Below are 14,685 nucleotides of genomic sequence, written 5' to 3' on the forward strand. Positions count from 1 at the left end.
GGAAGGCGATATGAGAGAGAGGGAGGGAGAAACGAAGGAAGAGAGCAGACTTGGACGGTATACCAGGGTATTTGGAGAGAGAGGGAGAGAGCAGACTTGGACGGTATACCAGGGTATTTGGAGAGAGAGGAAGAGAGCAGACTTGGACGGTATACCAGGGTATTTGGAGAGAGAGGGAGAGAGCAGACTTGGACGGTATACCAGGGTATTTGGAGAGAGAGGAAGAGAGCAGACTTGGACGGTATACCAGGGTATTTGGAGAGAGAGGGAGAGAGCAGACTTGGACGGTATACCAGGGTATTTGGAGAGAGAGAGAGCAGACTTGGACGGTATACCAGGGTATTTGGAGAGAGAGAGAGCAGACTTGGACGGTATACCAGGGTATTTGGAGAGAGAGAGAGCAGACTTGGACGGTATACCAGGGTATTTGGAGAGAGAGAGAGCAGACTTGGACGGTATACCAGGGTATTTGGAGAGAGAGAGAGCAGACTTGGACGGTATACCAGGGTATTTGGAGAGAGAGAGAGCAGACTTGGACGGTATACCAGGGTATTTGGAGAGAGAGGGAGAGAGCAGACTTGGACGGTATACCAGGGTATTTGGAGAGAGAGGAAGAGAGCAGACTTGGACGGTATACCAGGGTATTTGGAGAGAGAGAGACAGAGAGAGAGAGAGCAGACTTGGACGGTATACCAGGGTATTTGGAGAGAGAGAGACAGAGAGAGGGAGAGAGCAGACTTGGACGGTATACCAGGGTATTTGGAGAGAGAGGGAGAGAGCAGACTTGGACGGTATACCAGGGTATTTGGAGAGAGAGAGGAAGAGAGCAGACTTGGACGGTATACCAGGGTATTTGGAGAGAGAGGAAGAGAGCAGACTTGGACGGTATACCAGGGTATTTGGAGAGAGAGAGGAAGAGAGCAGACTTGGACGGTATACCAGGGTATTTGGAGAGAGAGGAAGAGAGCAGACTTGGACGGTATACCAGGGTATTTGGAGAGAGAGGAAGAGAGCAGACTTGGACGGTATACCAGGGTATTTGGAGAGAGAGGGAGAGAGCAGACTTGGACGGTATACCAGGGTATTTGGAGAGAGAGGGAGAGAGCAGACTTGGACGGTATACCAGGGTATTTGGAGAGAGAGGAAGAGAGCGACTTGGACGGTATACCAGGGTATTTGGAGAGAGAGGAAGAGAGCAGACTTGGACGGTATACCAGGGTATTTGGAGAGAGAGGAAGAGAGCAGACTTGGACGGTATACCAGGGTATTTGGAGAGAGAGAGGGAGAGAGAGCAGACTTGGACGGTATACCAGGGTATTTGGAGAGAGAGGGAGAGAGCAGACTTGGACGGTATACCAGGGTATTTGGAGAGAGAGGGAGAGAGCAGACTTGGACGGTATACCAGGGTATTTGGAGAGAGAGAGACAGAGAGAGAGAGAGCAGACTTGGACGGTATACCAGGGTATTTGGAGAGAGAGGGAGAGAGCAGACTTGGACGGTATACCAGGGTATTTGGAGAGAGAGAGACAGAGAGAGAGAGAGCAGACTTGGACGGTATACCAGGGTATTTGGAGAGAGAGAGGAAGAGAGCAGACTTGGACGGTATACCAGGGTATTTGGAGAGAGAGGAAGAGAGCAGACTTGGACGGTATACCAGGGTATTTGGAGAGAGAGAGGAAGAGAGCAGACTTGGACGGTATACCAGGGTATTTGGAAAATGCCACTGGATGTTTTTCAATACCGTTAAAACTATTTAAAGTTTTTTTTAAATACATTTTAATATTTGTAGCTACTTTTTAAGTAAATATCTGTCAACTTGTGCAATGCTTTATATAAAACGCAGATCGTGTTCTTCATGTCACAGGTCACATTTTTCATTATGAATCTTACCAGTAGTCCCCAGTCACATGGGGTACACAATGACAAGAGATGGGAGTCTTGCTACTGTAGTGCAGCACACGCTAGCCCATCTAGCATGGACTTCACAACTACATGTTAAGTTAACCTAAAGGTGATAAATACTCTGATGTTTTGAATTTGGTTTGCTAATTTAGTAGCTATCAATCTAGCGGGGTAGAGCGGAGCGGGGTAGAGTAAAGCGGGGTAGAGCAAAGCGGGGTAGAGCAAAGCGGGGTAGAGTAAAGCGGGGTAGAGCAAAGCGGGGCAAGGTGGAGCAGAGCGGAGAAGAGCGGGGTAGAGTAGAGCGGAGCGGGGTAGAGTAGAGCGGAGCGGGGTAGAGTAGAGCGGAGCGGGGTAGAGTAGAGCGGGGTAGAGTAGAGCGGGGTAGAGTAGAGCGGGGTAGAGCAGAGCGGGGTAGAGTAGAGCAGAGCGGGGTAGAGTAGAGCGGGGTAGAGCAGAGCAGGGTAGAGCAGAGCGGGGTAGAGTAGAGCAGGGTAGAGTAGAGCAGGGTAGAGTAGGATAGGATAGAGCAGGATAGGATAGAGCAGAGCAGGATAGGATAGAGCAGAGCAGGATAGGATAGAGCAGGATAGGATAGAGCAGGATAGGATAGAGCAGGATAGAGCAGAGCAGGATAGAGCAGAGCAGGATAGAGCAGGATAGAGCAGAGTAGGATAGGATAGAACAGGATAGGATAGAGCAGGATAGAGCAGAGCAGGATAGGATAGAGCAGGATAGAGCAGAGCAGGATAGAGCAGAGCAGGATAGGATAGAGCAGGATAGGATAGAGCAGAGCAGGATAGGATAGAGCAGAGCAGGATAGGATAGAGCAGGATAGGATAGAGCAGGATAGGATAGAGCAGGATAGGATAGAGCAGGATAGGATAGAGCAGGATAGGATAGAGCAGGATAGAATAGAGCAGGATAGAGCAGAGCAGAGCAGGAAAGGATAGAGCAGGATAGGATAGAGCAGGATAGAGCAGAGCAGGATAGGATAGAGCAGGATAGGATAGAGCAGGATAGAGCAGAGCAGGATAGAGTAGAGCGGAGCGGGGTAGAGTAGAGCGGAGCGGAGTAGAGTAGAGCGGAGCGGGGTAGAGTAGAGCGGAGCGGGGTAGAGTAGAGCGGGGTAGAGTAGAGCGGGGTAGAGTAGAGCAGAGCGGGGTAGAGTAGAGCGGGGTAGAGCAGAGCGGGGTAGAGTAGAGCGGGGTAGAGTAGAGCGGGGTAGAGTAGAGCAGGGTAGAGTAGGATAGGATAGAGCAGGATAGGATAGAGCAGAGCAGGATAGGATAGAGCAGAGCAGGATAGGATAGAGCAGGATAGGATAGAGCAGGATAGGATAGAGCAGGATAGAATAGAGCAGGATAGAATAGAGCAGGATAGAGCAGAGCAGAGCAGGAAAGGATAGAGCAGGATAGGATAGAGCAGGATAGAGCAGAGCAGGATAGGATAGAGCAGGATAGGATAGAGCAGGATAGAGCAGAGCAGGATAGAGCAGAGCAGGATAGAGCAGAGCAGGATAGAGCAGAGCAGGATAGAGCAGAGCAGGATAGAGCAGAGCAGGATAGAGCAGAGCAGGATAGAGCAGAGCAGGATAGGATAGAGGAGGATAGGATAGAGCAGGATAGAGCAGAGCAGGATAGAGCAGAGCAGGATAGAGCAGGATAGAGCAGAGTAGGATAGGATAGAACAGGATAGGATAGAGCAGGATAGAGCAGAGCAGGATAGGATAGAGCAGGATAGAGCAGAGCAGGATAGAGCAGAGCAGGATAGGATAGAGCAGAGCAGGATAGGATAGAGCAGAGCAGGATAGGATAGAGCAGGATAGAGCAGAGCAGGATAGGATAGAGCAGGATAGAGCAGAGCAGGATATGATAGAGCAGGATAGAGCAGAGCAGGATATGATAGAGCAGGATAGAGCAGAGCAGGATATGATAGAGCAGGATAGAGCAGAGCAGGATATGATAGAGCAGGATAGAGCAGAGCAGGATAGGATAGAGCAGGATAGAGCAGAGCAGAGCAGGATAGGATAGAGCAGGATAGAGCAGAGCAGGATAGGATAGAGCAGGATAGAGCAGAGCAGGATAGGATAGAGCAGGATAGAGCAGAGCAGAGCAGGAAAGGATAGAGCAGGATAGAGCAGAGCAGGATAGAATAGAGCAGGATAGGATAGAGCAGGATAGGATAGAGCAGCGCAGGATAGGATAGAGCAGAGCAGGATAGGATAGAGCAGAGCAGGATAGGATAGAGCAGAGCAGGATAGGATAGAGCAGGATAGGATAGAGCAGGATAGGATAGAGCAGAGCAGGATAGAGCAGAGCAGGATAGAGCAGAGCAGGATAGAGCAGAGCAGGATAGGATAGAGCAGAGCAGGATAGGATAGAGCAGGATAGGATAGAGCAGGATAGGATAGAGCAGAGCAGGATAGGATAGAGCAGGATAGGATAGAGCAGGATAGGATAGGATAGAGCAGAGCAGAGCAGGATAGAGCAGAGCAGGATAGAGCAGAGCAGGATAGAGCAGAGCAGGATAGGATAGAGCAGAGCAGGATAGGATAGAGCAGAGCAGGATAGGATAGAGCAGAGCAGGATAGGATAGAGCAGAGCAGGATAGGATAGAGCAGAGCAGAGCAGGATAGAGCAGAGCAGAGCAGGGTAGAGCAGGATAGGATAGAGCAGGATAGGATAGGATAGAGCAGAGCAGGATAGGATAGAGCAGGATAGGATAGAGCAGAGCAGAGCAGGATAGGACAGAGCAGAGCAGGATAAGACAGAGCAGAGCAGGATAAGACAGAGCAGAGCAGGATAGGATAGAGCAGAGCAGAGCAGGATAGAGCAGAGCAGGATAGGATAGAGCAGAGCAGGATAGGATAGAGCAGGATAGAGCAGAGCAGAGCAGGATAGGATAGAGCAGAGCAGGATAGAGCAGAGCAGGATAGGATAGAGCAGAGCAGGATAGGATAGAGCAGAGCAGAGCAGGATAGGATAGAGCAGAGCAGAGCAGGATAGGATAGAGCAGAGCAGGATAGGATAGAGCAGAGCAGGATAGAGCATAGCAGGATAGGATAGAGCAGAGCAGAGCAGGATAGGATAGAGCAGAGCAGGATAGAGCAGAGCAGAGCAGGATAGAGCAGAGCAGGATAGGATAGAGCAGAGCAGAGCAGAGCAGGATAGAGCAGAGCAGGTTGTTCTGTAGAGGAGTTTTAACCCTGCTTCTAAACCTGTCCTGTGCACACCCCTGTTACTGGGTCTCTCCCATTCAACTCTCACCTCACCCACAGGCCCCAGTCCCACACACAGTTCAATCTGATCTTTGTCCCCATGCAGTAATAATGTAACCCTGTACGGACACGTCAACACTGATGACACACCAGGCTCATTCAGACGACAGACAGCTTCAGGAAGTGATCTTCTGGCCAAGGGACCTTTGTTTAAGAGCCCCAGCGCTCCCTCTGAACATTAACGCGCTTCTGGAAACATCCGGAACGTATCTTTCATATAAGTGAGAAATCATTTTCATATTAACAACGTGACACCTCATTTAACACCTGATTTACATGAAGGGCACATCTCAATAGGTGCTCCAGGTAAATCAGGTGGGGGGGGGGGGGGGGGGGGGGGTAGGCTAGACAAGGTGGGATCTGTCTGTGTCAGTAAAATGAATGAGAGAAATGGCGCTGGAAACCTTTATGAGGGAAATATTGATATAATAACCACCCTATGAAGTAAACTTGGAGTCACGTGATGACACGTGTTCCTCCCACTATGACTCAGGAAAGCGTTCTGTTTTATTAGGCTACAGATTAAATCAATTAATGATGATCTTCACAGGGTGGTGAAAGTCCACGGTGATGAATATCAACGGTCTTATTCTGGTGACATGATCATCGATGCTTGGCTGCCGTTTGACAAGTTAAAATAATCTCACTCTTTGGTCCATAATCATCTCACTCTTTGGCCCATAATCACCTCACTCTTTGGCCCATAAGCACCTCACTCTTTGGCCCATAAGCACCTCACTCTTTGGCCCATAAGCACCTCACTCTTTGGCCCATAAGCACCTCACTCTTTGGCCCATAAGCACCTCACTCTTTGGCCCATAAGCACCTCACTCTTTGGCCCATAAGCACCTCACTCTTTGGCCCATAAGCACCTCACTCTTTGGCCCATAAGCACCTCACTCTTTGGCCCATAAGCACCTCACTCTTTGGCCCATAAGCACCTCACTCTTTGGCCCATAAGCACCTCACTCTTTGGCCCATAAGCACCTCACTCTTTGGCCCATAAGCACCTCACTCTTTGGCCCATAAGCACCTCACTCTTTGGCCCATAAGCACCTCACTCTTTGGCCCATAAGCACCTCACTCTTTGGCCCATAAGCACCTCACTCTTTGGCCCATAAGCACCTCACTCTTTGGCCCATAAGCACCTCACTCTTTGGCCCATAAGCACCTCACTCTTTGGCCCATAAGCACCTCACTCTTTGGCCCATAAGCACCTCACTCTTTGGCCCATAAGCACCTCACTCTTTGGCCCATAAGCACCTCACTCTTTGGCCCATAAGCACCTCACTCTTTGGCCCATAAGCACCTCACTCTTTGGCCCATAAGCACCTCACTCTTTGGCCCATAAGCACCTCACTCTTTGGCCCATAAGCACCTCACTCTTTGGCCCATAAGCACCTCACTCTTTGGCCCATAAGCACCTCACTCTTTGGCCCATAAGCACCTCACTCTTTGGCCCATAAGCACCTCACTCTTTGGCCCATAAGCACCTCACTCTTTGGCCCATAAGCACCTCACTCTTTGGCCCATAAGCACCTCACTCTTTGGCCCATAAGCACCTCACTCTTTGGCCCATAAGCACCTCACTCTTTGGCCCATAAGCACCTCACTCTTTGGCCCATAAGCACCTCACTCTTTGGCCCATAAGCACCTCACTCTTTGGCCCATAAGCACCTCACTCTTTGGTCCATAATCACCTCACTCTTTGGTCCATAATCACCTCACTCTTTGGTCCATAATCACCTCACTCTTTGGTCCATAATCACCTCACTCTTTGGTCCATAATAACCTCACTCTTTGGTCCATAATAACCTCACTCTTTGGTCCATAATAATCTCACTCTTTGGTCCATAATAATCTCACTCTTTGGTCCATAATAATCTCACTCTTTGGTCCATAATAATCTCACTCTTTGGTCCATAATAATCTAATCTACCCCCACACTGTATCTGCCAGCTGTTGGCTAGAGAGCACATACCAGAGTATTGGGACAAAAATATGTTTCTGTCACATTTTCAACTGATGGTTAAACTATTATTTTGAATTGGGTACATGGGAATTTAACCACAAAAGATATCGTTACGGTCACTACGTCATCACCCCATAGTCCTTTATCTGCAACAACAGGAAACATCTCCGGGGGGGAAAATGCTCCTTTATGTTTTAATGCAGATTTTAGAATATTTGCATGAAACCCTAGATACTGATATGAAATAAATGCAATATGTTTTGAAAACCCGCTTCGCAAGCGTTGATTATTGAAGGTTCTAAACGTTAAAACGGGGCGTCTGGATTGTACTTCACATGTCCCCACCGGTAAACGCTGCTTTTTGGGGAAAAGGGGGATTCCTAGTCAGTTGTACAACAATGCATTCAACTGAAAATGTGTCTTCCTCATTTAACCCAAACCCCTCTGAATCAGAGAGGCTGCCATAATCGACTTGCACGTCTTCGGTGCCCGGGGAACAGTGGGATAACCTTGCCTTGCTCAGGGGAACAGTGGGTTAACCTTGCCTTGCTCAGGGGAACAGTGGGTTAACCTTGCCTTGCTCAGGGGAACAGTGGGTTAACCTTGCCTTGCTCAGGGGAACAGTGGGTTAACCTTGCCTTGCTCAGGGGAACAGTGGGTTAACCTTGCCTTGCTCAGGGGAACAGTGGGTTAACCTTGCCTTGCTCAGGGGAACAGTGGGTTAACCTTGCCTTGCTCAGGGGAACAGTGGGTTAACCTTGCCTTGCTCAGGGGAACAGTGGGTTAACCTTGCCTTGCTCAGGGGAACAGTGGGTTAACCTTGCCTTGCTCAGGGGAACAGTGGGTTAACCTTGCCTTGCTCAGGGGAACAGTGGGTTAACCTTGCCTTGCTCAGGGGAACAGTGGGATAACCTTGCCTTGCTCAGGGGAACAGTGGGATAACCTTGCCTTGCTCAGGGGAACAGTGGGTTAACCTTGCCTTGCTCAGGGGAACAGTGGGTTAACCTTGCCTTGCTCAGGGGAACAGTGGGTTAACCTTGCCTTGCTCAGGGGAACAGTGGGATAACCTTGCCTTGCTCAGGGGAACAGTGGGTTAGCCTTGCCTTGCTCAGGGGAACAGTGGGTTAACCTTGCCTTGCTCAGGGGAACAGTGGGTTAACCTTGCCTTGCTCAGGGGAACAGTGGGTTAACCTTGCCTTGCTCAGGGGAACAGTGGGTTAACCTTGCCTTGCTCAGGGGAACAGTGGGTTAACCTTGCCTTGCTCAGGGGAACAGTGGGATAACCTTGCCTTGCTCAGGGGAACAGTGGGTTAACCTTGCCTTGCTCAGGGGAACAGTGGGTTAACCTTGCCTTGCTCAGGGGAACAGTGGGATAACCTTGTCTTGCTCAGGGGAACAGTGGGTTAACCTTGCCTTGCTCAGGGGAACCGTGGGTTAACCTTGCCTTGCTCAGGGGAACCGTGGGTTAGCCTTGCCTTGCTCAGGGGAACCGTGGGTTAACCTTGCCTTGCTCAGGGGAACCGTGGGTTAACCTTGCCTTGCTCAGGGGAACAGTGGGTTAACCTTGCCTTGCTCAGGGGAACAGTGGGTTAACCTTGCCTTGCTCAGGGGAACAGTGGGTTAACCTTGCCTTGCTCAGGGGAACAGTGGGTTAACCTTGCCTTGCTCAGGGGAACAGTGGGTTAACCTTGCCTTGCTCAGGGGAACAGTGGGTTAACCTTGCCTTGCTCAGGGGAACAGTGGGTTAACCTTGCCTTGCTCAGGGGAACCGTGGGTTAACCTTGCCTTGCTCAGGGGAACCGTGGGTTAACCTTGCCTTGCTCAGGGGAACCGTGGGTTAACCTTGCCTTGCTCGGGGGAACAGTGGGTTAACCTTGCCTTGCTCAGGGGAACCGTGGGTTAACCTTGCCTTGCTCAGGGGTAGAACGACACATTTTTACCTTGCCACCTTTCAGTTACTGGCCCGACGCTCTAACCACTAGGATACCTATAGCTCAGAACCCTTGGGATAATTCAGAATGCCTCCTTAAATGCCAACACACACCATGCTCATACACAGAAAAATATTGGGTGGTTTAAAAATCCAACAAGGCAACAGTAAACGTGTCATCCCCACAAATGATACTACAACACCCCCCCGGGCCAATTGGGATATTTATTAGTCACACAGGAGTTCAGTTATTGTGTGTGTCCACAGATTATCCATTATATTGACTAGATACTCGATTGGCCACTAACAATTAAATTACATGTCTTCAAAAATGGAAGGCAGTTAGTGGATTAGCTAATCCACTCTCTGTACTCCATGCCATCTGCCAAAGAAGAAACACCACCTGCTAGAGAAGACAGATTTAGGGCCCAGTTATCCCTCTCGCTTCACCTCTTCTTCTCTGGCGTAAACTCAGACGTTTCAGTTCATTAACCATAGCTCCCGTCTTGGGCCAATCAGTGTCATTTAGTACATGCCGCATCTCTATGGCAACCAAGTTCCGTTAAAACCGGGCCAGTGCTGTCTGAGACGTGCATCTAACGCCCCGCAAACATTGTGACGGTATTTCATTACACCGTATGCCATCTTCACGGAGTGTTGCCCCACTACTGAATGGAGAAGCGCAGTGTTCGTAACGCAAGAGATGAGAGCCGGTCTCTCTTCAGAGATCTGATTTATTTTGGGAGATCGCAGAATGACCTTTTCATTCAAGACAGGATAAATATATTGTTTCAGGTGACAATAAAACATGTTTTGTTTAGTTACTTTTTCCCTCAACTTGTTTCTCTAACTTTATAGCAAGTCAAGTTAGCTTGCACTGAAGAACAGCTAGCTAGCTTAAAGCTAGGCTAGGTTGAAAATGCCACTGCAGCTAGCTTAAAGCTAGGTTGAAGTACCACTGCAGCTAACTTAAAGCTAGGCTAGGTTGAAGATGCCACTGCAGCTAGCTTAAAGCTAGGCTAGGTTGAAAATGCCACTGCAGCTAGTGTAACAGTATAACTTTAATACCGTCCCCTCGCCCCGGGCGCGAACCTAGGTTGAAGATGCCACTGCAGCTAGCTTAAAGCTAGGTTGAAGATGCCACTGCAGCTAGCTTAAAGCTAGGCTAGGTTGAAGATGCCACTGCAGCTAGCTTAAAGCTAGGCTAGGTTGAAAATGCCACTGCAGCTAGCTTAAAGCTAGGCTAGGTTGAAAATGCCACTGCAGCTAGCTTAAAGCTAGGCTAGGTTGAAAATGCCACTGCAGCTAGCTTAAAGCTAGGCTAGGTTGAAAATGCCACTGCAGCTAGCTTAAAGCTAGGCTAGGTTGAAAATGCCACTGCAGCTAGCTTAAAGCTAGGCTAGGTTGAAAATGCCACTGCAGCTAGCTTAAAGCTAGGCTAGGTTGAAAATGCCACTGCAGCTAGCTTAAAGCTAGGCTAGGTTGAAAATGCCACTGCAGCTAGCTTAAAGCTAGGCTAGGTTGAAAATGCCACTGCAGCTAGCTTAAAGCTAGGCTAGGTTGAAAATGCCACTGCAGCTAGCTTAAAGCTAGGCTAGGTTGAAAATGCCACTGCAGCTAGCTTAAAGCTAGGCTAGGTTGAAAATGCCACGGCAGCTAGCTTAAAGCTAGGCTAGGTTGAAAATGCCACTGCAGCTAGCTTGAGGTTAGGTTGAAGATGCCACTGTAGCTAGCTTCCGACACCTAATAATTCATTACCAACATAAAACGGGAGGCAACAGTCATATTATAATTAGCTTAACAGCAAAATGTATTATTTAACATGACCAATATAAACATTTACATTAAACTGTCACCACATTTTCATTTTCCGTGGTTTGGTAACATCCTATTCTTTGATGGACTCTGGCTAGACTGAACGTATGGAGCCAGATAGCTGCAGAAAGGTTGAAGGTACGTAATCGTGAGAAAATCCATACGTTAAACGTAAATGTGAAATTTAATATGTAAACATACAAACGTGTTACAATTAACGTCTAACATTTTAGGCTTGTTGCAATTCCGACGTACAATAATACCGTTCAGAGTTTTGCCAGTTTCATCTCACCAACAAAAAAAAGTAAAAAAGTACACAAAATGGCCTGTGAAGAGTGCTAACACTAACAAGCATAAACACAGTATATAAAACAACAGAAGTCAGGGAAACAGGAAAGGGGTATCCTGCACGTTCTCAACGTCTCCATTCTCTAATACTCTTCAGTTGAGTTTACTTCACATTTAGGTAACTAATGTAATGGATTTGTTTGCCAGCCAAAGTCTACATAGCACTAGCATGTCTACAACAGTGAAGTTTCAGTCTGCTAGGTGTATCTCTACAGTATGGGTATATCTCTGGGTGACGTGGACATCGCCATTCATGCACCTTATCAAAATATATGACTCATTCCATATTGCACCATCCCATTCTCTGGTCTCTGTCTGCAAGCATAACGAGTAGTATCTACCAGGGATAATGAATCATAACCGGTAGTATCTACCAGGGATAATGAATCATAACCAGTAGTATCTACCAGGAATAATGACTCATAACCAGTAGTATCTACCAGGGATAATGAATCATAACCGGTAGTATCTACCAGGGATAATGACGCATAACCGGTAGTATCTACCAGGGATAATGACTCATAACCAGTAGAATCTACCAGGGATAATGACTCATAACCGGTAGTATCTACCAGGGATAATGAATCATAACCAGTAGTATCTACCAGGGATAATGAATCATAACCGGTAGTATCTACCAGGAATAATGTATCTACCAGGAATAATGACTCATAACCAGTAGTATCTACCAGGGATAATGACTCATAACCGATAGTATCTACCAGGGATAATGACTCATAACCGGTAGTATCTACCAGGGATAATGACTCATAACCGGTAGTATCTACCAGGGATAATGACTCATAACCGGTAGTATCTACCAGGGATAATGACTCATAACCGGTAGTATTTACAAGGAATAATGACTCATAACCGGTAGTATCTACAAGGAATAATGGCTCATAACCAGTAGTATCTACCAGGAATAAAGACTCATAACCAGTAGTATCTACCAGAAATCATAACCAGTAGTATCTACCAGGAATAATGACTCATAACCAGTAGTATCTGCCAGGAATAATGAATCATAACCAGTAGTATTTACCAGGAATAATGACTCATAACCAGTAGTATCTACCAGGAATAATGACTCATAACCGGTAGTATCTACCAGGAATAATGTATCTACCAGGAATAATGACTCATAACCAGTAGTATCTACCAGGGATAATGACTCATAACCGGTAGTATCTACCAGGGATAATGACTCATAACCGGTAGTATCTACCAGGGATAATGACTCATAACCGGTAGTATCTACCAGGGATAATGACTCATAACCGGTAGTATCTACCAGGGAAAATAACTCATAACCGATAGTATCTACCAGGGATAATGACTCATAACCGGTCATATCTACCAGGGATAATGACTCATAACCGGTCATATCTACCAGGGATAATGACTCATAACCGGTAGTATCTACCAGGGATAATGACTCATAACCGGTAGTATCTACCAGGGATAATGACTCATAACCGGTAGTATCTACCAGGAATAATGACTCATAACCAGTAGTATCTACCAGGAATAATGACTCATAACCAGTAGTATCTACCAGGAATAATGACTCATAACCAGTAGTATCTACCAGGAATAATGACTCATAACCAGTAGTATCTACAAGGAATAATGACTCATAACCATTAGTATTTACCAGGGATAATGACTCATAACCGGTAGTATCTACCAGGGATAATGACTCATAACCGGTAGTATTTACAAGGAATAATGACTCATAACCAGTAGTATTTACAAGGAATAATGGTTCATAACCAGTAGTATTTACCAGGAATAATGACTCATAACCTGTAGTATTTACCAGGAATAATGACTAATAACCAGTAGTATTTACCAGGAATAATGACTCATAACCAGTAGTATTTACCAGGAATAATGACTCATAACCAGTAGTATCTACCAGAAATCATAACCAGTAGTATTTACCGGGAATAATTACTCATAACCAGTAGTATCTACCAGAAATCATAACCAGTAGTATCTACCAGGAATAATGACTCATAACCAGTAGTATCTGCCAGGAATAATGAATCATAACCAGTAGTATTTACCAGGAATAATTACTCATAACCAGTAGTATCTACCAGGACTAATGACTCATAACCAGTAGTATCTACCAGGAATAATGACTCATAACCAGTAGTATCTACCAGGAATAATGACTCATAACCAGTAGTATCTACCAGGAATAATGAATCTACCAGGAATAATGACTCATAACCAGTAGTATCTACCAGGAATAATGACTCATAACCAGTAGTATCTACCAAGAAGAATGACTCATAACCAGTAGTATCTACCAGGGATAATGACTCATAACCAGTAGTATCTACCAGGAATAATGAATCATAACCAGTAGTATCTACCAGGGATAATGACTCATAACCGGTAGTATCTACCAGGGATAATGACTCATAACCAGTAGTATCTACCAGGAATAATGAATCATAACCAGTAGTATCTACCAGGAATAATGAGTCATAACCAGTAGTATCTACCAGAATAATGAATCATAATAGAGGTTTGCTGAATCTATGAATTATGTATGACCACAAGATATTATATGAATCTTGCCAAAGCACATTCTGTAGGAGGGGTTAATATGAATTCAAACGAATTAGACATGATTTATATGAATCGGGTCATGCACATGACTCATTTCAGGAAACTAGGCGTATGTCACTACTGCACAGGAGAGCCATTTGAACGCAAACTGTTTTGGGGAGACAGAAATGTCTTCTGGAACGTGTTAACTTTCATGTGCCTTAATAACAAACTTGTAGACCATCTGTAAATACAAATGAAATGTTAAATTAAGAGCCTAGTAGGTTTAGCCACAGAAAAAGTTAGTAACCTTCCCACTAGCCATGATTGGCTGAGATAATGAGTGGGCTGGACATACCGAAGGATGGGTCTGCCATGTAGCATGCTTCTGTCTATTTGAGCTGGTCAGTATGTGTAGGTAATCCTGTCTAATGCAGCTTTTTTAAATGTATCGCTTAGTAGAACTGCATTAGTGTTGCTCTCCACTTTCTGGAGGACCGAGTTTTGAAATCAGTGGAATTGGAGTATGATAGCTAAAGAGATGGAGAAAGCACCTGTCTCTGGATTACATCTTCAAACTAAAGGGCAACCATGGCATCCGTGGCAGAGAGGGAGAAGCGTCCATCCATGTATTTTATAACGCTTTTATAACGTAAGATAGTCTAGCTAGCTAAATTCAGAAATTATACTTTTCTCATTTTGTCAGAAAGTCGTTTTCATTTTAAGTTAAAGTGTACTGTTAAAGTATACAAGCTAGCTAGCTACGTCTTAACAAAAGACTCCATGATCGCTCTACACCCGTTGAATATGGCCGGTGTCAGTGAACATTGGTCAAAAAAGCGTTATAAAATTGTTGCCAGCAGCACAGTTGCAGTC

General features: G+C 46.3%; 1 protein-coding gene across 1 annotated transcript in view; it reads right to left on the reverse strand.

Moving 5' to 3' along the window:
* map7b (microtubule-associated protein 7b) overlaps nucleotides 1-14,685 on the reverse strand; it is a 106,814-nt gene that overhangs the window by 85,181 nt on the left and 6,948 nt on the right. The window lies entirely within an intron of this gene.

Source organism: Salvelinus fontinalis, chromosome 20 (genome assembly GCF_029448725.1).
Source record: "Salvelinus fontinalis isolate EN_2023a chromosome 20, ASM2944872v1, whole genome shotgun sequence".
Lineage (NCBI taxonomy): Eukaryota > Metazoa > Chordata > Actinopteri > Salmoniformes > Salmonidae > Salvelinus > Salvelinus fontinalis.